General features: G+C 38.6%; 1 long non-coding RNA gene across 2 annotated transcripts; it reads left to right on the top strand.

Annotated features, from left to right (window-relative positions):
- The first annotated feature begins 381 nt into the window (after window positions 1–381).
- LOC309844394 lies at window positions 382–19,574 on the top strand. Of its 2 annotated transcripts, XR_014300653.1 has the most exons (5): window positions 382–516; window positions 8,088–8,160; window positions 8,900–9,043; window positions 9,152–9,265; window positions 19,515–19,574. It is a non-coding gene; the product is annotated as an uncharacterized lncRNA (long non-coding RNA). The 2 variants fall into 2 exon arrangements; XR_014300654.1 differs by lacking the exon at window positions 19,515–19,574 and having other exon boundaries at window positions 8,830–9,043; window positions 9,152–9,469.
- The last annotated feature ends 2,439 nt before the right edge of the window (window positions 19,575–22,013 follow it).

Raw genomic sequence — 22,013 nt, 5'->3', positions numbered from 1 at the left:
AACTGTTCTGTAATTATATAAGTTGGAGCTTTAATTAGCCAATTAAATCCTTCCTTCTTCTTCGTATTATTTAAATATATTTCTTGAGCTGTCTTTAGATATTGGAAAAATTATCCTCTCTTTGAAACGATCCCTGAAAATATTAGTCAATAGAAACCCATCTGTACAGTGATTGAGTCACAACAAAATCCAGATTCCTGGAATCTGCGAGAAAGGCTTGTGTTTGTCACGTGATGCCTCCTTTCTTGAAGTTCTATGGCTTGGCAGGTTTGTTCTGAGGCAAGGTTTGTTGTGCTGCTGTGTTCTGTCAACTCACATGGGGGCAGCAGAGAGGCAGATTAGACGCCCGGCTCCAAAGAGCCCATGAGAGAAGCCTGCAGCTCTAATTTTGGGCGTAGTGTTTTCAGAAACACTCCTTCAGAAATTAAACGTTTTATCTATTGAAACAATCATAGCCAACTGGCATGCCTATTTTCCTCCTTTTGAAAGAAAAATAAGACCCGCGTCTAGGAGTAGGTAAGTACACGTGAATACAGACATTTGCAAGGGTAGTGCCTGAATGGCTCAGAATCCATTTCCTGATTTTTCTTGGGTGTTTACAATTTGACAAAAGATTTACGAGTGAATACTCTGTTCTACTGTCCTGTAGCCTTAAGAATAATTACGTTGAGTGCATTCCAAGCCCTGTCCCCTGTTTGGAAACATGTGGGTGTACATTTTGATGAAATGTAATTTGAATAAGAGACTGGTGAAATATGACAGCTTTTGTACTAGATTTGTGAGCTGTTTTTGGTTGTAGGCTAGGTTGCAATAAGAAGTTTTTAAGTCAATCTGACTTGTAACTAAAAATTTACAAATACTGAGCTATCAGGAGAGAGGGTAACGTACCTCCCTGGCTTCGGGATCCATATCTCCTGATGCCTTTGTTCTCTCTGCCTGATTTCTTCCCCACCTCCACTCCACCTCACTTTGCAGCCCCTTTCACCTTTTTGCCCCACTAGCTTCTGCAGGCTTTTTAGGTCTCACAGTGGAGGTATCATCTCCAGGCACCCTGCCCACTGCTTCTCCTGTTTCCTCCCGTGGAGTCCTAGAAGTTCCCACGGGAACTATGAATTGTTCCTAATTTTATCTCCAGCATCCAGCACCGTGTGCTTATTAGGGCCCAATTAAAAAAAAAAATACTTAAAATCTTTATCAAGGAGGTGGGAGTGAAGGGTAGAAGGAGCAGAGGACTAGTCACACTGCGAATAAGGGGTTAAAAGAAGCTTGGCTACCCTGTGTCTGGTAGGGTGGGGCTGGTGGGTGTAACACTGAGGCCAGCGCAAAGATTAAATCGAGTTCATTCAGTTCTTTTCAGCAAACATCTGGCAGTGAGGTAAGACCAGCTAGACCTGAGGCCTGTAGTTAGTCAGGTAGTTAGTCATATGCCTCAATCCCGACAAGAGCCAGGGGCTTACGTGGAGTAAAAGCATGTCTGCTAAAATGCTTTGTGTAGTGCTAAGCACAGAAGCATGAGCACTGTGTGACCTGCTTACAAACAAAAGAAGCCAGAGACCTTGTAGTGATTTTAGCAAAACTATTCTCCCGTAGCTTTCTGGTTGTTAAGGTGGTTCTCTCAAGGGCATCAGTCTGTGCTAGAGGTCATTGCAGTGCAGTGAGGAGAGAGAGGGAGCTCTTTCTGGAGAGGACTCAGCTCGCCTTCTCAGCATCTTGTTGCTAGGCAATGGCTCCTTCAGTGAAAGCTCATCTCCCTCTTGGAAGATGGAGTAGGTCTTGTTGAGGGAAAGGCAGTTTGTATAAACTGGACCGTATGCAAACAGTATTTTGCTCTAATCTTCAAAATTGCCTCATTCTATAAGGAAGACAAATAATTCCTTCTTGAAATCCTGTTTCTTGGCAACCGGATACTATACCTCCTCTCTCTTTGTTACAAAGCAATCTACTTCCTCTTTAATCTTGTTGATTTATTTTTACCTTTCCACCCATATGCCTTTCCAAATTGATTTAATGAGATTCAGTAAGGCATTGTTTTGTGGTAGTATTTCCCTAGATTGCTGAATTAATTTCCATTTGAAAAATTACTTTGGATCAGCAGCTCCTGCGGCATCTAGCTTAGTGCTCTTAGTGCATATTCCATAAAGATAAAATACAATGGGTTGTCAATTTGATGAGTCAATATGGAAAGAATGTATATTTTTTAGAGGAAGTGTAGACAGGTTGGTGCTGTTTGTATATATCTGAAAATCCTACACATCATTTGCTAGACTCTAAAATTAAAAAAAAATCAATATAGAATAATTATCTATTTCAAAGCTTGCAAAATATCCATCAGACTCTAAAAGCCTTTTATATTAACCTTTCAATATTTTCAATTGTTGGTCAATTTAGAGAGCAAAATTTGCAGTTTGCTTTAATCTTCTCTCATAATAATGTCAAAAACTTTTAGAAATTAGTGGCGAGATTAACATAACCACATAATGTTAGTCTTTTTTTTTTTTTTTTTTTTTTAGTTCTGGAAGATTTCTGAATTTATAAATAGGGAAGTTTTAACTTAAAACCATGGAGTGTTAAAAGTCTCTTCTGATTGTTATTTTATCATTTGGATAGTAGATTCTTGTGTTTATTACAAAGATTTTTATATCTCACCCTGGAGATTTGACACATGATTGCCACCCAACACTAATAATTCTGATCAGAAGTTTGGAAAACTTGCATACTGAGTGAGTTGAGTGAAGTTGAAAGGATTTCCTGTGACATCTGACTTTTTAATTTTCTTTCTCTCTCTCCTTCATCTGTCAGCTCTCTCACATTTGTTGATTTTCTTTCTCTGTTAGTTAGCATTTTGGGGTCATGATAAAACTCTAGTTGAACTAATTTAAGCAAAAAAAAAAAAAAAAAATAACCCCAAACCAAGGTCTGCAGTGCACCAGGACTCTTTTTCTCCCTCTCATTTCTGCTTCTGTGATCATGCTTCATCCTCTTGAACTATCTTTAGGTCTGTGTCTTGTACCCATGACTCTCAGTATTTTCCTGGACCATCTCTTCCTAGTTTACACAGAAAGGAAAGTCTTCTAATTTACTGATATTTATATCCCAGGAGAGGTAATGTTAGGCCACATACATATTCAAAAACCAAATCCTGTGGCCATGAAAACAAAGAAATGAAAGAAAGCAGTTCTGGAACAGTGGAGGAATGTGGTGGTGCAGTTGATTTCAAGGAGGGGAGTACTAAGCAAATAAAACTAAATGTAACCACTAGTTGGTACATTTGCTATGTAGTTTGAGAAAAAGTGGGTTAGACATACTCCGATCTTATAAAGAGCTGAATATCTCATAACACAGAAGGTTTATAAACTGACACCTTTAATACAGTGTACTGGTGCAACAGTAGAAGTTTTCACATAGTTATCTGGGATCTTAGAGAAGATGAACCAACTTTCCCAGGAATTGGGAGAGAGGAAGTGAGAGGAGTGCACATAGAGGGAAGGACAGGAGTTGCCAAGAAGCCTTGGTAGTGACACTTCTGTTTACATTGAATCTTTTTTTTTTTTTTTTAATAAATGTTATGTTTACATGGAATCTTGAAAAATATAGGAAAATGCCAGGTCAACAGAGGAACAGGACATTTAGGCAAATGGAGCAGCAAAGACAAAAAGAGCAAGCATGGTATTTTTGTGAAATGTTAGGGGTTCAGTCAGGCAATGAGTAAATGCTGGGGCTTGCTGGGAAGTGTTTGCAAAGAGAAACAGGGGTGGTGCCATGAAGGGCCTTTTGGGCCATGTAAAGAGTTACAATCTATCTTGCATGTGGAAAGATCCTAAGAGATTTTAAGTCTAATGCAAAAAATCTGTTGGGCATTGGCATTGGTGTTGTTAAGAAAACATTATTGTAGATCAATATTTAAAATGAAAATGGAAAATACACTGGAGTCTACCTTTTTTTTTTTTTAAGATTTTATTTACTTATTTGACAGAGATCACAAGTAAGCACGGAAGCAGACAGAGAGAGAGAGAGGAAGAGGAGGAAGCAGGCTCCCTGCTCAGCAGAGAGCCTGATATGGGACTCAATCCCAGGACCCTGGGATCATGACCTGAAGGCAGAGGCTTTAACCCACTGAGCCACCCAGGCACCCCTGGAGTCTACCTTTTAAATCTGCCTGGGGAATCACCTGGAAGTGGACCCCACAGTCCGAACTCCTTACTGATTATTAGTTTAAAGTAGTACTATCAATTTTTTCAAGATGCTACACACAGAGAAAATACTAATATTTATATAGCAAACTGGAAGAGCCTGGGCAGGGTATTGATAGCCAGAGTTCACCAGGAGTCCTGGCTTCTCAGGGCCCCATCTGGAGTCATGAGGGGTAAAGAGATGGGTCTCTTCCCATACTATAACCCATTTGCTTCACACTAGTTGAGAAACTCTAGTGTACAGATCTGAATTAGAGTAAGGACATGCTGTCTACAGAGTAACAATCATCCGTTTTGATACGGAGTACAAATAGTTTTAAGAGTTGTTGATGATGGGGTGCCTGGGTGGCTCAGGGGGTTAAAGCCTCTGCCTTCAGTTCAGGTCATGATCTCAGGGTCCTGGGATCAAGCCCCACATCAGTCTCTCTGCTCAGCAGGGAGCCTGCTTCCTCTTCTCACTCTCTCTGCCGTCCTCTCTGTCTACTTGTGATCTCTGTCAAATAAATAAATAATATCTTTAAAAAATGTTTTAAAGAAAAAGAGTTGTTGATGGCAGTGAATTAAGATGGGGAATGTTTCAGCCCTTGAAGATCTTTCAAGATTTCACATTATGAGGGGCGCCTGGGTGGCTCAGTGGGTTAAAGCCTCTGCCTTCGGCTCAGGTCATGATCTCAGGGTCCTGGGATCGAGCCCCGCATCAGGCTCTCTGCTGAGCCAGGGAGCCTGCTTCCTCCTCTCTCTCTGCCTGCCTCTCCACCTACTTGTGATCTTTGTCTGTCAAATAAATAATAAAAATCTTTAATTAAAAAAAAATATTTCAGGGGCGCCTGGGTGGCTCAGTGGGTTAAGCCGCTGCCTTCGGCTCAGGTCATGATCTCAGGGTCCTGGGATCGAGTCCCGCATCGGGCTCTCTGCTTGGCAGGGAGCCTGCTTCCTCCTCTCTCTCTCTCTGCCTGCCTCTCCATCTACTTGTGATTTCTCTCTGTCAAATAAATAAATAAAATCTTTAAAAAAAAAATATTTCACATTATGAGCTTCTTAACGAATAGGAAATTTTTATAAACAAAAAACTGACATGTAGGTGAAATGTGTTTTAAAATGTGCATGTTTTATGACTACTCAGGTATGGCCAGGCCAATAATTCAGGAGACTATTGTCATTGAAAGGATAATTGCTGGGTTTCCAAGAGGAGAGGGCACCTGGGGAAGCCCTGGGGTCGGTCAAGAGGTAGAGGGACAGGGGAAAATGTGGTCATGAGCCATTCTTCCGTTCTGTGGGGAGGGATAGGTGAGGCAGGGTAAGCCAGCTTAGGATGGGTTAGTTTGAATGATTTCAGCAGGCTCTGATATAGTGGATGTCCCTGCGTTGGGGGTGGGTGTGGTAGTGGCCCAGAATGGGAAAGCCAACAGAGGAGGTAGTTGGCAGATTGTCAGGGAGGGATGGACTGTAAATGTGTTGGTTTGCATATGGAAAGCTTGTCCCAGGCAAATTATTTGCTATCTCTAGGAATTAGCTAACCCTCAAAGATCAGTTCCTTCAGTGTCAGCAAGATGTGTCAAAGCATTAAAAATTCAGAAAATAAAGATATAATACTCTTGTGCTATCTTCAACATTTTTACATTCTACATTTTGCTAAAATTTCTTAGTAAAATGAAGGCAACAAATTAAAATTCAGTCATATTCTAGAAGCAGATGTTGAAAAGGAAGTATGGATAAGATTTTGATAGAATGTGTGTTATACAATAATGATAAAAACTGTAACCACCATAAAATACCTTCTTTTATTAATTGATGGTGAAAATAATTTTGATTTTCTGATGAAATGAGCCACTCAAACTCAAAGTAGTATGTGAAATTAATGTTTGACATCTCCATAGCTGTCAGTTGTCTTAAAATAGAAACATTACCAATTAAGAGAGAAATATATAGCCCTATGATCCAGCAGTTGCACTACTGGGTATTTACCCTAAAGATAGAAACGTAGTGATCCGAAGGGGCACGTGCACCTGAATGTTTATAGCAGCAATGCCCACAATAGCCAAACTATGGAAAGAACCTAGATGTCCATCAACAGATGAATGGATAAAGAAGATGTGGTATATATACACAATGGAATACTATGCAGCCATCAAAAGAAATGAAATCTTGCCATTTGCGACAACATGGATGGAACTAGAGCGTATCATGCTTAGCGAAATAAGTCAAGCGTAGAAAGACAAATATCATATGATCTCCCTGAAATGAGGAAGTGGTGATGCAACATGGGGGCTTAAGGGGGTAGGAGAAAAATAAATGAAACAAGATGGGATTGGGAGGGAGACAAACCATAAGTGACTCTTAATCTCACAAAACAAACTGAGGGTTGCTGGGGCGGGGGTTGGGGGAAGGGGGGTGGGGTTATGGACATTGGGGAGGGTATGTGCTATGGTGAGTGCTGTGAAGTGTGTAAACCTGGCGATTCACAGACCTGTACCCCTGGGAATAAAAATATATGTTTATAAAAAATAAAAAATTAAAAAAAAAAACAAAAACAAAAGAAAAAAAAGAGAGAAATATATAATTTGAAATAGTAGTGAGTAACGCAAAACTTCTTTGGACATACTTTATGAATTTGCTGGCAGATCTCCTTTTCCAATAATGCTCTGCCTAGGTAAATTTTAAAATTAACTTTTATTTCCCAAATACCCACCAGCTGGACTCTTGGTGAGGGTAGTTAAGCAAGGAGCATGTGGGGTAGGAGTGGGAAGCTTGTCTGAAACTTATAAATGCCCAGGAGTCATTCATTTCACCTCCATGTAAATTGCTGATTCATCATATAAAGGACTTTTAAACACTGCAAAATATTTAGAAGATTTAAAAACCTTATGCACGGGACGCCTGGGTGGCTCAGTGGGTTAAGCCGCTGCCTTCGGCTCAGGTCATGATCTCAGGGTCCTGGGATCGAGTCCCGCATCGGGCTCTCTGCTCAGCAGGGAGCCTGCTACCCTCTCTCTCTCTCTCTGCCTGCCTCTCCGACTACTTGTGATTTCTCTCTGTCAAATAAATAAATAAAATCTTTAAAAAAAAAAAAAAAAAAAAAAACCTTATGCAGATCCATATATGAGATATATCTATGTAACCGATGTGTATGAATAAAATACCTGACTAATAGAAGTGCTCTATTATAATGGAACTTTTTGTGTTTCTAAATGGTACACTTATCTCACATATCAAATAGAGATATAGTCAGAAAATGTGTACCATTTAGAAAATCTGAGAAATAATGACAAAATAAAAAGTAAAATCACTGCAAGGAGATAATTATGGTACATACTTAAACTATGAATTATAATAGGTAATACTACAAAAAGTTCTATTATTTTTTTAAACTAAATCCAGACATTTGCATCGTATATGCTGCTTAAAATTTATTTCTCCAATCTCCTAGGTTGTTTAGTGTAGTGCTACATATGATATTTGTCAATTTTCTAAAGTGTAGTTAGGAAAATGCCAAATTTATGGTGTTCATAATATTTTTACTGGCAGTAGATATGCATCAGTGAGCATATTACAAAAACCACTTGAATTTTTGTTCCATTTATTATTAGAAATATTGTAGCTCTACTGACCACAACTAATCTATGAGTTTTTCTCTATGCTCCTTTTCTTAAAAACAAAAACAAAATCGTATTTATATACCAATCAATTTAATTAAAAGAAAATAGAATTAAAGCCTTTATCATAGACTTAATACCATGATTTATCTGGTATTTGTGGTTGAGGTACTGGGATCTCAATTCACGGAAACTTCACATTAGTGAAAAGAAGCTGGAGAAAATGTTTGGTCTCAAGAGGAATGTACTACATAAGAATGGTATTACAATGTAAACATTTTTAAATAATGCACGTTGATTCTAGGAATTTGATGTTTAAACATATTCTCAAGAAGAGAAGATTTCATCAGAGGACCATTCGGATGGCAGTGCTGCAGGTACAGCTAAATCAAGAAAAAGTATAATATTTTAGAAGTAGTATTTAGGCTGAATCATAGAGAATTTACAGGAAACTACAGTAGCTAATAACACAGTGCCTCTAATTATGATGAATCTTTAAGCTGAATTTGTTTCAGAATCCGCATGTATAATGTTGCTAATGCAAATATTTTATTTGTAATGGCGGAGATGGAAATGTCCTTTCACATCATCTCCTGCCAATGCAAAGTAGGCCCCTGACGTCTGCTTAGGATGGCTCTGTCCATGCAGTACCGCTTTCACATTGTTGGGTGAAATTCAATAGTGTTGGGGGCGGGGGGGAACACTTTACTGTAGAAGTTAGTTATTCTGATGTGGCTGTCCTAATAAACACAGCAGCAGGGTCATGTGTCACTACAGCCATTTTCAGGGGACACAATTACATCTTAGATGACTCAGCAGAGGTGTCAAAACCACATAAACTTTCTGTACAACACTCAAAAATGCTTCACGAATCTTTGATGATATTTAGGTTGATATGTAAATTATCTAGCCCAGAGTGTTCAAAGAGTCACTGTACAGCCACATCAGAGATCAAAAGCTTTGTGAGTTGTTACTCTACTGAACTTCAAAGACTAAGAAAAATCATGAAAAAATTTAAATGAAAATTATTTTATACTTAATACCAGGAACTCTTGAAAAATAAAAGGTGCAAAGTCTTGGCTGAACTAAAGCTGTTCTTGTTTAAAAGTCCTCGAGCTTGTCCTCCCTGCAGATGCTCCTGACTCTTAGTCCCTGTGAAGGCACAGATGAAGAGGAATTCTCACAACGCAACCACGGCATGAAACCAAAACTTCACCTATTGCCAAAATCTGAGAGGAAGTTTTGGTAACTGGAAGAACGGTGAGAAGGGATTTTAAAGTGTGGGAAATAGACTCGCAATTTTATGATTTTTACTGATTTTATCTCCTTGAAAGGGGTAGAGAAATGATTTTTTTTTTTCTTCTTCAGGTCACCTTATCACTTCTTCCCTCCAGGTGCACTCCCTTCAGAGGGTCCGAACCACAAAAACCTGGGACAGAGCTACACTGTTCTTCTTGTCACCCCCCAAGTCCCACATACATGGTAAAGGCAGTCGAAGGGATACTAGGCAGGAAGAGAGTGGTTGTGTACAGTGTTTACTGGAGATTTCATGTTGCGTTCTAGCAACCATGCTCCATACAAGTCAAGTCCTGCAAAAAGGATGCCCGGAGACCTGGTATCACTCCTTTCTGTGACCTATAGTGTCTTGACTCCACTGTGAAGAGGATGGGAGAGCTAGTGAATGTGACAGGTAGTGGAAAGTCCCACTTCAATGCAGAGGGACCTCATTAAAAGGTTAAAAGCTACTACTTTAAAAGATTAAAAGCTACTAGTATTAGTATAAAAAGCTACTAGTATACTGAGATTAAAAGCTACTAGTATACTGAGAGTGGGCCCAAGAACATGTTTATCTACTTGCCATAACATTATAGATCATAGAGAGAGATTGTATTGGAACAGAGCTGGGGCGGGGGCAAGGGTTAATTTGCTCATTTGCAATAACTAAATGTTTTCTATCAATACATGTTGAGAGTCTAGACAGACATGAATTACTCAGTGTTGAGTAACTAAAGAGAAAGGGAAATCCATTTTAGAAATTATGAAAAGCTACCTGGGAAAGAAAGACCTTGCAGAGAGGTCTGCATGGGTGGCTCCATCAGTTATGTGTCTGCCTTTGGCTCAGGTCATGATCTCAGTGTCTTGGGATGGAGCCCCGCATATATATATATATATATATATATATATATATATATATATATATATGCCAGCTGAGATGATAATTCATTATCTGGATTAAAATTCACACTGGAGACAGTAAAAGACAGATTTGACACTGCAGAAAATTGAATTAGTAATGTGAACAATGAGTGACTCTCTCCCAATGTACAGAAAAAGGCAAAATAGTAAAATAGATGAGGAGGGCAATAATAGATCTGACAACCCAAGAATGGAAAGTCAATCTCAAGATTATACATGTTCTAGAGACTAGAATAATTAGATCAGAAACACCCATAAAAGGTAATTGTTGAAAAATGTCCTGAGTTGATAATGGCAGTTAAAAGGATTCTCCATGTTCCAGACAAAAATCAATACAAAGAAATCTATAGATAGGCACATTTTGGCAATACTTTAAAAAAATTCCAGTAAATTTACAGAATACTTCAAAAGCGTTGACGACATAAAAAGTAGCTCCTCTGTAACAATGAAAATGATGAAAGATAAATATCATACAATTTCACTCATATGTGGAATTTAAGAAACAAAACAGGTGAACATAGGGGAAGGGGTGGAAAAATAAGACAAAATCAGAGAGGGAGACAAACCATAAGAAACTCTTACCTCTAGGAAACAAACTGAGGGTTGACTGAGGGGAGGGGTTGGGGGATAGGATAATTGGGTGATGGACATGAAGGTAGGCACTCGATATAATGAGCACTGGGTGTTCATTGCAACTAATGAATCACTAAACTCTACCCCTGCAACTAATAATACACTATATGTTAATTAACTGATTTTAAATTTTAAAAAATCACGATGACATCAGATGATCCCTCTGTTATGTATATATTGGGAGGAAGAGAATGAAACAACCAACTTAGTACTAATTTTCTATAAAACTCAGAGGGAAAAAGATTTAATGCAAAAATTTTATAAAAAAACAATTCTTTTGTGAATAAAGACAGCAAAATTTATTTTCACATAAACAAATTCTCAAAAAAGATATCATCCATGTCTTTTTAAAAGTAACAGAAAAATATACATCGGTGAACCAAAAGACAAATCAAAATTAATTTAAAAAAGCCTGGGACGCCTGGGTGGCTCAGTTGGTTAAGCATCTGCCTTTGGCTCAGGCCATGATCCCATCGTCCTTGGATCAAATCCTGAGTCGGGCTCCCTGCTCCATGGGTTGTCTGCTTCTCTCTCTGCCTGCCCCTCTCCCTGCTTGTGCACACTCACACTGACTCCTCTCTCTCTCTCTCTCTGACAAACAAACAAATAAAATCTTAAAAAAGAAAAAAAGAAAGAAAAAAAATGACAATGTTACATGAAAAGTGTTTAGAGCTTGGCCCTTATTCTTTGTGGACCCCGAACATATGAATCCCATGGGATGTAGTGTTTACAGCTGGATTTGGAGTCCAGGTTAGCATGATACATCTCCATGCTCCCCCTAGCTCTTCCAGTCCCTTTGCAGTACTGGAGATTGGCAGCGCTGCTCTATTCACTGACAAGCAGTTCGGAAGGGCCATATTAACAACACCGCTTAACACCCCTGAAGCCAGACTATCTCTGTTGAATCCAGTTGCTGGAAATTTTGTAATATGAGGAAGTTGTTTAACCTCTCTGTGCCTTAGTTTCCTTGTCTGTAAAATGGGAGTAATAGCAATATCCGTCTCATAGAGTTAATAAGAAGTTAATAAATCAACAGACCCTGACATTAGCTATTGTTATTTCAGATTTTGACATAACACTTCACATTATGTATTTTACATGTGTAAACTGGAGAAATGAATAAAAAACAACACAGCAATCTTCTCTGATGGGAAGAGAGTATAATACATTTTTTGTACTGTATAATGCAGACCAGGCACAAGAGGAATCCCTTATCTGCCACTTTTTAGTAGTGTGAATTTGCACAAATCACTGAAACTCTCTGAACCTCAATTGTTGTCATCTGTAGAGTGGGGTAAATTATATTTAATGTATGGGTAAGTTGACCAGCTCATCCTGTTTCGCTCTGGATGTTTTTAGGTTTTTTTTTTTTTTTTTTTGCACCTGAACTTTCACATGCTAAAACCCCTCAGTGCAGGGGGTGTGTGGGTGGCTCCGTTGGTTAAGTGTCTGCCTGTGGCTCAGGTCATAATCCTGGAGTCCCAGGATCCAATCTGCATTGAGCTCCCTGCTCAGTGGGGCGTCTGCTTCTCCCTCTGACCCTTCTCCCCTCATGCTCTCTCTCTCTCTCTCTCTCTCAGATAAATAAATAATATTAAAAAAACCCTCAGTGCAGATACACTGGGACCACTGGTCACTTTATTATGGGGTTGTTAAGATCTGACAAGTATGTAGCATATGATCTTAAAGCCTAAGTGTTCAATAAATGTTTTGCATTATTTATATTTGTTTTTTTTAATAAGGCTTCAAAATCCAGTGTGTATCTTTTATGTCCAACATGTAATTTGTACTCACCATATTTTAAGAACTCAGTCACCGCAAATGGCTTGTGGCTACCATGTTGGACAGCCCAGCATTATACTGGTGTTGGAATAAGTTAAAGAAGATATAGGTACCTCCGAAAATTGTTTTTTTCTCTGTCAAGAAAATAATGATAGTTTTTCTTCTTTCTTATTTCACATACTCATTCAAAATTTCCAAATCCATGAGTTCTTTGATGAAGTAAAAGGGTATTAGTGTATATCATATTTGATCAACATCAATCAACAACTTGGTGTATATGTAAGGTTTTATTCAAGCACTTTGCTGAGGGAAACCAAGCCAAAATGTAGGCAGCTAGAAAATCCTGGGGCGTTTTTTTACTGCTCACTTGTTTGTAAGTGGTTTATATGTAGGGGTGCCTGGGTGGCTCAGTCAGATACGTGGCTGGCTCTTGATTTCAGCTCAGGTTATGATCTCAGGGTCCTGGGACTGAGCCCTGTGTTGGGCTCCCTGCTCATAGGGGAGTATGCTTGAGATTTCTCTTCCTCTCCCTCTGCTCCTTCCCCACTCATTCTCTTTCTCTCTCCAAAAAAATTAAAAAAATTTTTAAACATATAATGTATTATTTGCTTCATGGGTACATGTCTGTGAATCATCAGTCTTACACAATTCATGGCATTCACCATAGTATATACCCTCTCCAATGTCCATAACCCTGCCACCCTATACCTCCCTTCCCCACCCCCCAGCAACCCTCAGTTTGTTTCCTGAGATTTTCTCCCTCCCCAGTCCCATCTTGTTTCATTTTTTCCCTTTCTTCCCCTGACAACCCTCCACCCTGCCTCTCAAATTCCTCATATCAGAGAGGTCATATGATAATTGTCTTTCTCTGGTTAACTTATTTCACTTAGCATAATGCCCTCTAGTTCCATCCACATCGTTGCAAATGGCAAGATTTCGGGTTTTTTGATGGCTGCATAGTATTCCATTGTATATATATATATATATATGCCACATCTTCTTTATCCATTCATCTGTTGATGGACATCTGGGCTCTTAACATAGTTTGGCTATTGTGAACATTGCTGCTATAAACATTTGGGCACATGTACCCCTTTGGATCACTACATTTGTATCTTGAGAGTAAATACCCAGGAATATGATTGCTGGGTCATAGGATAGTTCTATTTTCAACTTTTTTGAGATAACTCCATACTGTTAAAAAATAAATAAATCTTTAAAAAAATGGTTTATATGTAGTCTGTAGTCTGTAGTCTGTAGTCTATATATATGGTATATATGTAGCCCAAATTATTCTGGACTAGAGAGCAAACTTTATTTTTTGGTCACCCTGTTTTTTGGTCTGAAAAGTGTTTGCCTGAGAGGTTATTAGTCACAAGAAATACAACATGGTGGTAGCTTAAGTTTAATGCTTTTGAATTTTTGTTTCACTTGCCTATATCCCAGGTGACTAGGATTAGGTCATAGAGATGTTTGTTTTATGATCCTAATGGATATCAGAAACTTGCCTAAATTTTCCATAGCTGTTGCTAAATTTTAGATATTCTGCACTAGACCTATGGACTAAGGAAGTTATATAGTCAATAATAGTATCATTAAGGAAGGAAAGGAAGGCAATTGGATCTTATCTTCCTCCAATACTGAGTCCATGTTATAAAATGAAAAGAAGATAGCCCTTTTTAAGATTTCTTAATATCCTATAGCCTCTAATTATACACATTTAATGAAACCAGGAGAACCAGCTCAAATTAGGCTTAGTTTTTTCAACATATTTCTGAACTTGTTCAGTGATTTCAGAATAGATTCTAAAATCTATTCTCCAGTTATTTTAGATTAAAGGTAGGAGGTAGATGTTGAGACCATCTGGCCTACAGTGGCAAGTTCCATCGCAGATTCCAACCCTAATTGATTATTAGTGGCTCTATGTAAGGCTCTGCTAAGGAGAACTGTGAAGTCTGGTATAGTTCTCTGTAAAAGATCGACTAAAGATGTCGGCCTCCGCTGTGGGAAGTGGGAGCGCATACGCACATCGTTGCCTCTCATTAACAGCAACCCTCGCAGAGAGGGAGCTCCTCACTTAGTAGGGGAAAGGTGATAGGGGTACAATCATTATTTCAGCAGACTGGAGCTGCAGGCAGTATTGTGTGGAAAACTGGGTCAGCAAGATGCTAAGCCGGAAGGAAAATTTGCTATTGGAATTCTTCAAAAAGAGTGGCACAAATGTGCACAGAGGCCATTCCTACTGAAACAGCTTGCCTGTAAGTGTCAGCATTTTTGTTTATGTTACAACCAGTGGGCATTAGCAGAATGTGGAATGATGACGCCAAAGAGGGTCAATTTTCAAAAGGGGTAGTGTCTTACAATATCGTACGTATGTGTAAGACAGTATCAAAATATTCTATGGTCAGTTTTATCAGTATTTTAATGGAAAGTAGTTTATATTTGAGTCTTACAAAAATACTGTCTTTGAGATGTACAGTCATAAGCTATATAAGAACTATAAGTAATTTTGTGTAATCTCTCTTTATTACTTAGCAAATAGACAATTGGTCTGAGAAAGATGAGTGAATTCCAAGATCCAGGAATTTATATGTATCAGAACTGTGTCCAGAATAAGGTCTCCTGGTTCTGACAATATTTGAATTCTCCCCCTCCCCCCAAGATTTATTTATTTCAGTGAGGGGGGAGGGAGAGAATGAGCAGGAGGGCAGTAGGTGGGAAGGTGCAGAGGGGGAAGAGAAGATTCCCTGCTGAGTGGGGAGCCCAAACTGGGGTCTCATCATGGGGCTCGACATGGAGCTTGATCCTGTGACCCTGAGATCATGACCTGAGCCAAAATCAAGAGTCAGATGCTTAACCTACTGAGCCACTCAGGCACCCCAGTATTTGATTTCTGTAAGGGCTCACAATCTAAGTATCAGAGGCCTGCTAGGACCCCTTAAAGGTTATTTATTGCATTTTACCTCCCATTTGTAGAAGTTTCCTAAGATTATTTTGGATAGGTAGCTTTTATTGTCTTTAAAGATCCCCAGGATATTCTGTTGTTTCTGTCCTTAAATATGAAAGGGAAATGATTTTCTTTATCTCTTACCTATCTTTTGCTTCACTACTTTTCTTCAACCACTTATTTTAGAGAAAGAGATTCATTAACATTTTTCATATATTATCTCATAGTTTTAAATATATAAATAGTTTCAATGTAGTCACATAGTTTAGGTAAGAAAAATCTATAACCAGCAAAAATTATGTATCTGTAATATATAATTTAGAGCTCTCTTTATTCTTATTGCATCTTAATGTTTAGTGACTGGATGACTCAGTGGGAAAAAGGTCATTAATCATGATTATATATAAAACTCAGTTTGGGAATGCATAAAAAGTCTTAGTTTTAGCCAAAAGATGTCTGTATTCATTCATTAAGCATTTTGAATACTATGGACTAGTTTCTAGGTACAGTGAAAAATCAACATGAAATAAACATGCAAAACTCATAGTTTGAGGGTAGAATATGCACATAAACTTAAAATGCTGTATTTCATATAAAAACATGGATAAAATGCTATTGGAGTACAGAAAATATAGTCTGGAAGACCTCATGGATGAGATGCCATCTGATCCTTGCAGATAACTTCCAACGTAGACGAGACATACAAGAGAAAGGGCATAAGCAAAAGTGAAGAGATATAATGCCATCTTTAAATAACAATGAATAGCCTGGTATAACTAAAGCATAGTGTGTAGGGGATGAAGTGGCAGAAGATGATTCTAGAAAAGTGTATTGTATACTGGGACTATATCCTTAAGACATGGACAGTCATCGTACTTTTTAAACAGGGAAGTGGTGGAAGATGTGTATTTATAGGGATATTTGGGTAACTTAGACAGTTAAACATTTGCCTTCAGCTCAGGTCATGATCCCAGCGTTCTGAAATCAAGTTGCCTATCAGCAGCTCCTGGCTCCTCAGGGAGCCTGCTTCTCCCTCTCCCACTCCCCCCGCTTGTGCGCTGCTCTCTCTCTCTCTCAATCTCTCTCTCTCGCTGTCAAATGAATAAATAAAATCTTGAAAAAGGTGTGTATTAACAAAGATCACAGTAGTGGTAGCGTGGAGAGTAGATTGAAGAGGAGAGGTTATAGAGAACTGAAGGTGGGCATGGCTCAGGGACTTCATGGTCTCTTATACTTGCTTCATTCTTCCTTATTATTTTTCTACTGATTCATATTTTTATACATTGTTGCAGTTCCTTAAGACAGCTTATAAGATTGGTCTTGATCTTGGTCTTGGTCTTGATCTGGCCCCTGCCTGCCTTCAAGGCTTGGTCCGCCCATTCCTCAGCAGGGTCCAGCCTGGTGGAATGGTTTTCCATTTTACTCATGTTACAAACTCCTTCCTATCTCAGAGCTTCTACACATCTGGTGCCTCCTTCCTAAACTGTTCATTCCCTCCCCCTTTGCATGGGCAACTATGATTTTTTAAGTTGAAGCTTGGAATTACTGCTTTGAGGGATCTTTTCTCTATAGTTCCTTCCCTCAAAGCACACAGGCGTGAATGCAAAACGTATCCCAGGTCCAGTCATTTTACATCCCTTCTTAGTCTTCTCCTTTGTGCAAGGCCATCTAGATCCAGAAATAATTCCAGTTGTTTGCTTATGATCACTCTCCTTCATCAGGAAAGCTTTTGGATGGCTCATGTGCTCAGTAAATATTTTTGAATAAATGAACATGGTTGCCAGTCTAGGGGTTACACACAATTGTTGCCCAGCACCAGCTGGCTGTGGTCTTTGTATATGTGAGACAGAGGGGGAGAGAAGAGAAAGGTTCTGATTTGGTTAATCTTGCATCATGTTTTCATCTCTGTGGATGGAGTTATCAAGGTTACTGGGTGTGAAGCTTCCTCAGCAGGAGTGACCGTCATTTAGGAGACTTAGTGACATTGGGAATGGCATGGCAGATACTCTAAAGTATACTTAACATGTTGGTGACCAGATAGGAAGAGCTGAGAAGTTCACAGACAGATAACATAGCAGACATTTAAGAACAAAATCAAACTATACAAATGGAGACTGACCATGCAAAAATAAGGGCTCAAAATTATTTGGATTCTATTTGATGACTAGCTGTGAACCAATGGCATAATGTTGCCATTTGAAATTTCAATGCCTGAAATATGTGAATGGGAGGATATTATGTAACTACTTCTCTTTTTTTTTTTTTTAAGATTTTATTTATTTATTTGACAGACAGAGATCACAAGTAGGCAGAGAGGCAGGCAGAGAGAGAGAGAGAGAGAGAGGGAAGCAGGCTCCCTGCGGAGCAGAGAGCCCGACGCGGGGCTCGATCCCAGGACCCTGAGATCATGACCTGAGCCGAAGGCAGAGGCTTAACCCACTGAGCCACCCAGGCGCCCCATAACTACTTCTCTTGATTATCATTTACCATATTGTTCTAGGCTCCTCTCCTTATCATCAAATGGTAAAAGAGAAAAAGACTGGTATAGAGATGAACAACAGAAATTAATACTGTGAAAAAAGTACTTAGAATAATACAAAGAGGAGTATTTAGAAAGATGTAATCCTTAAAGTTGATTTGATTTTTTAAAAAGTTTTTAAGCATGGACTATCAACCCAGCAGTTAGAAATTATTACTAAGGAACAAGAGGAAAACAGCATAGAATATTACATTTGTTAACAAGATTGTAAGCATGTGGGTAAGGACCATACCATGTGTTCACTGTTTTGCCTCAATGCCCAAGATAGTTCTTGGTAATAGGAAATGTTGAATAATGTAAGTTGAGTAAAAGGAAAATAAGTGCTGGCTATTTAATATCTATATGCTTGTATTGCTGTAGAAATAAGACCGGGCAAAATAGTTGATATTTGAGTGTTTATAATGTGAGGCACTGTCCTAAGATGTTTATATGCAATGAATATAATATATAATTAAATATTTTTTAAAAAGATTTTATTTATATATTTGACAGACAGAGATCACGAGTAGGCAGAGAGGCAGAGAGAGAGGGAGAAGCAGGCTCCTTGCTGAGCAGAGAGCCCGATGCGGGGCTCAATCCCAGGACCCTGAGATCATGACCTGAGCTGAAGGCAGAGGCTTAACCCACTGAGCCACCCAGGTGCCCCTTGAATATTTTTAATAACTTACTTAAAATGTGGGTTTTATTTTTATTCAGGTATTGTGAAGCCAACAGATCAGATGAGTGTCATTGATGGGATAGCTGGTTACCCACAGTTCCCAGAGGGAAGGAGTACACAGTGCCACTCAGGGCCATATGAGAGAGTACAGAGGCCAGTCAGGAGGCAGAGGGGTGAGGGGAAAGCACGGACAACAGCCTTTATCACGGTTTTCACAGGAATAATGGGCAAGGCAAGGTAAAGCAGACTGAGCAGGTTTAGGATTGGAGAATTTGAATGATTTCTATAGGCTCTGGATTCTAGGGGTGATTCCTAGTTGTTCAGGATCTCGCCCTGTGGTGTTTTAAGGCTGGCAGATAGTGTCCTGGATGGCAGGAGCCTGATCAAAGGATGTGGGTGGAGGTATGGATGGATTTGTGATTTGCTGGTTTGCATATCAAAGCTGTGCTCACAGGGAAGTTGTTTGCTCTCAGAGAATTAGCTAACCTTAGGAGAGTCAGCCCCATCTTGGGTGCACTAGGTCCCAAGATGTCAAAGTATCCTAAACTATGGAAATTATTTTCTAAAACACAGTTAACACACAACCTCATGAGGTAGGAATTGCTATTATACAAACTTTCAGATGAGCATGGAGGCATGGACAGACTAAGTAATTTTCCTAAGGGAACACAATTAGTAAATGGTCAAGCTGGGTTTCAAAGCAGAGAGGAAAACTTCAGAGACTCAGTTTTTAACTGTCATGCTATATATTTGCCATATGCACAGTGAGCAAATATGAGATAAGACCAAAAACCCTACATAGTTAAAGTATACACAGAACCATGAATATCAATGGGTTTAGTTTAGTGATTAAAATCTCGGTGAGAGGTGGATGGGTCATTAGATCGGGGAGATCTTTTATTTTCCTTTTTCTTTCATGAGGAAGACTTTATAGATGATGTTAGTTTTTTTGTTTTGTTTTGATTTGTTTTTCTAGGATGAGAAGAAAAATGGATACCTTTGGAACACAGTAAAGACTATGTTTATATCTTGTAAAGTATTGTGACTTTTTTTTACATCAGTTTTCCACATTAGACCCTGGCCATGTATGGCAGAGACTATCTTATTTACTTTAGTATCTACGTAATACCTGCCTGTCTATATAGGGACAATGTAGGCATTGTCCCAGAATGTATCAGATATTGGAACTCTGGTGGTAGAGTAGTTCTATAGATGGAGAGATGATGACATAAGATAGAAATACATTTGGGCAAATAGATACGAAGTTCAGGGTTTTTGAAGACAGTGTCCTGGCCTAGATTCCTTTGAACTCATGTTCTAAACCTAAATTTCTTCCTTATATAATAGTCCAGAAAGTACTGTGGAAAGGAAATAGGTACCTAGAGAGCTCGAGCTTATTTTCTTTATTCAGCAGACCAACATATTCCCGAGATCATTGCTCCCATAGTCTTTACTCATTAGTTATACAACTGGGAGCTCTTAGAGTGGCCCAGCTGTGCTGAGGCTAAGCTCAAAGAACTTGGAGAGATCATGACAGTGGACAGTTAAATATTTAAAGATAATAAAAGGAGGAAGGATTAGTACTATAATAAAATGCCATTAAACTTTAAAAAAAAATCAAATCAGCATATTTCTGTGTAAGGTTGGTAGTTCATTTTACATCCCTTAATCTGTAGGATGATATTTGTTCCGCTTGGGAAAACACTTCACCAAACATATTAGAGTTAATTGCATTTAGCTATTTTAGATTGTGAAATGAATGCGCATTGAATATTAGACTGTTCATACCACAGTGTTTTGCAGAAAATGAAAAGCAAAAGGACATATTTCACATTAAAAAATTTTTAATTGCATTTTGAAGAAACTCAGAAGCTTGTAGGTAAGATTTGCAGATCTGAGAATCTGAGTGTTTATGAGAAATGATTTAAAGATTTTTTTTTTTTTTTTTTTTTTTTTGTCAGAGAGAGAGAAGCGAGAGCAAGCACAGGCAGACAGAGTGGCAGGCAAAGGCAGAGGGAGAAGCAGGCTCCCTGCCAAGCAAGGAGCCCAATGTGGGACTTGATCCCAGGACACTGGGATCATGACCTGAGCTGAAGGCAGCCGCTTAACCAACTGAGCCAAATGATTTAAATACTTTTTCTTATTGCTTAGCAAGTCAAAGATGGTTCAGAGAATTATTGTGCTAGATAAAATGGATCAATCTTGTTTATCACGTTTTATGGATTATTTTTTGGTGCCTGCTTTGGTTCAGGTGGTTCAGAACTCAGGTTTAATGAATAATTGCTGGAGCTATTAATTGAAAATGTAGACTTTGAACTCATTTCCTTATATGACCCTGCAGAAGGCTATAGCTTTCAGCCCCTTGCTTTATACCAAGCCAACCCAGTTTGATTAACCATCTTTTCTTTTATTATTATCTATGGGGCAAGAAGAGGGCAAAATCAAAGAAATTTCTTTCTTTTTGTGATCAATGTCAGACCAAACTGGACATGGCCTATTATGTTTATCATTTATTAGTTTTTAGTATTTCTTTGCCTGTTTTTATTTATTCTTATGTGAGTGCCATGGCAATGGCAGGAGGATGTGAATTTGCCTGAGTCCCCTGTTAACTAGATAATTTTTAGCAGGTGGACAAACAAAGTTATACTATTAGTTACTATGTGTTTAGATTATTTGAACTTTTTATTTTTTTTAGATTTTATTTACTTATTAGACAGAGAGATCACAAGTAGGCAGGGAGGCAGGCGGGGGGTGGGTGGCAGGAAGCAAGCACGCTGCTGAGCAGAGAGCCCGATGTGGGGCTCAATCCCAGGACCTTGAGATCATGACATGAGCCAAAGGCAGAGGTTTAACTCACTGAGCCACCCAAGCACCCCAATTATTTGAACTTCTATACTTTTAAGACAAAATTTCCATAAGAAGCAGGGCATAACAAATTAGCTAGCTAGATACACTTTTTAAGGGCCTTTTCAAAAATATTTCTGTAGTAATAATTCAGAAACAATTTTTTGAGCACCCACTATGTGATAGCTATGTGCCAACACTAGAATTACTAATATGAATAACACATAAACCTTGCTTCCAAGAAAAGATTGACTGATCATTCATTTTATTTCTCATCATTGAATTTTATAAATGTGAAATAGAATCTCAGTACAAACTAATGATTATAAAAGTTTGAAAATTTTAGTTGAGCCACATTCCTAGATCTTATATTTGAATGTTTATGCTTAACTGCTTAATACTCCTGTTTCTAGAATATAATAGAAATATCATGAGAGGAAAAGCTTTATAAAAATAACTTCATCATTTCTAGAGTTTCTTTTTCTGGTCACACCTTCTGACCTGATAAGCTTTTCATTGTCCTTGAAGATGGATCTAACTTAAGGTAAAAGAGAAAGCATTTTTGAGCTGTATGCTGGGGCCAGATTTTTAAAGAAGTCCTATCATGTCCTTTGTTGATCAAAGTCATCAA

This window comes from Mustela nivalis (assembly GCF_964662115.1).
Source record: "Mustela nivalis genome assembly, chromosome: 11".
Lineage (NCBI taxonomy): Eukaryota > Metazoa > Chordata > Mammalia > Carnivora > Mustelidae > Mustela > Mustela nivalis.
This window is presented reverse-complemented; position numbering and strand designations above follow the sequence as displayed.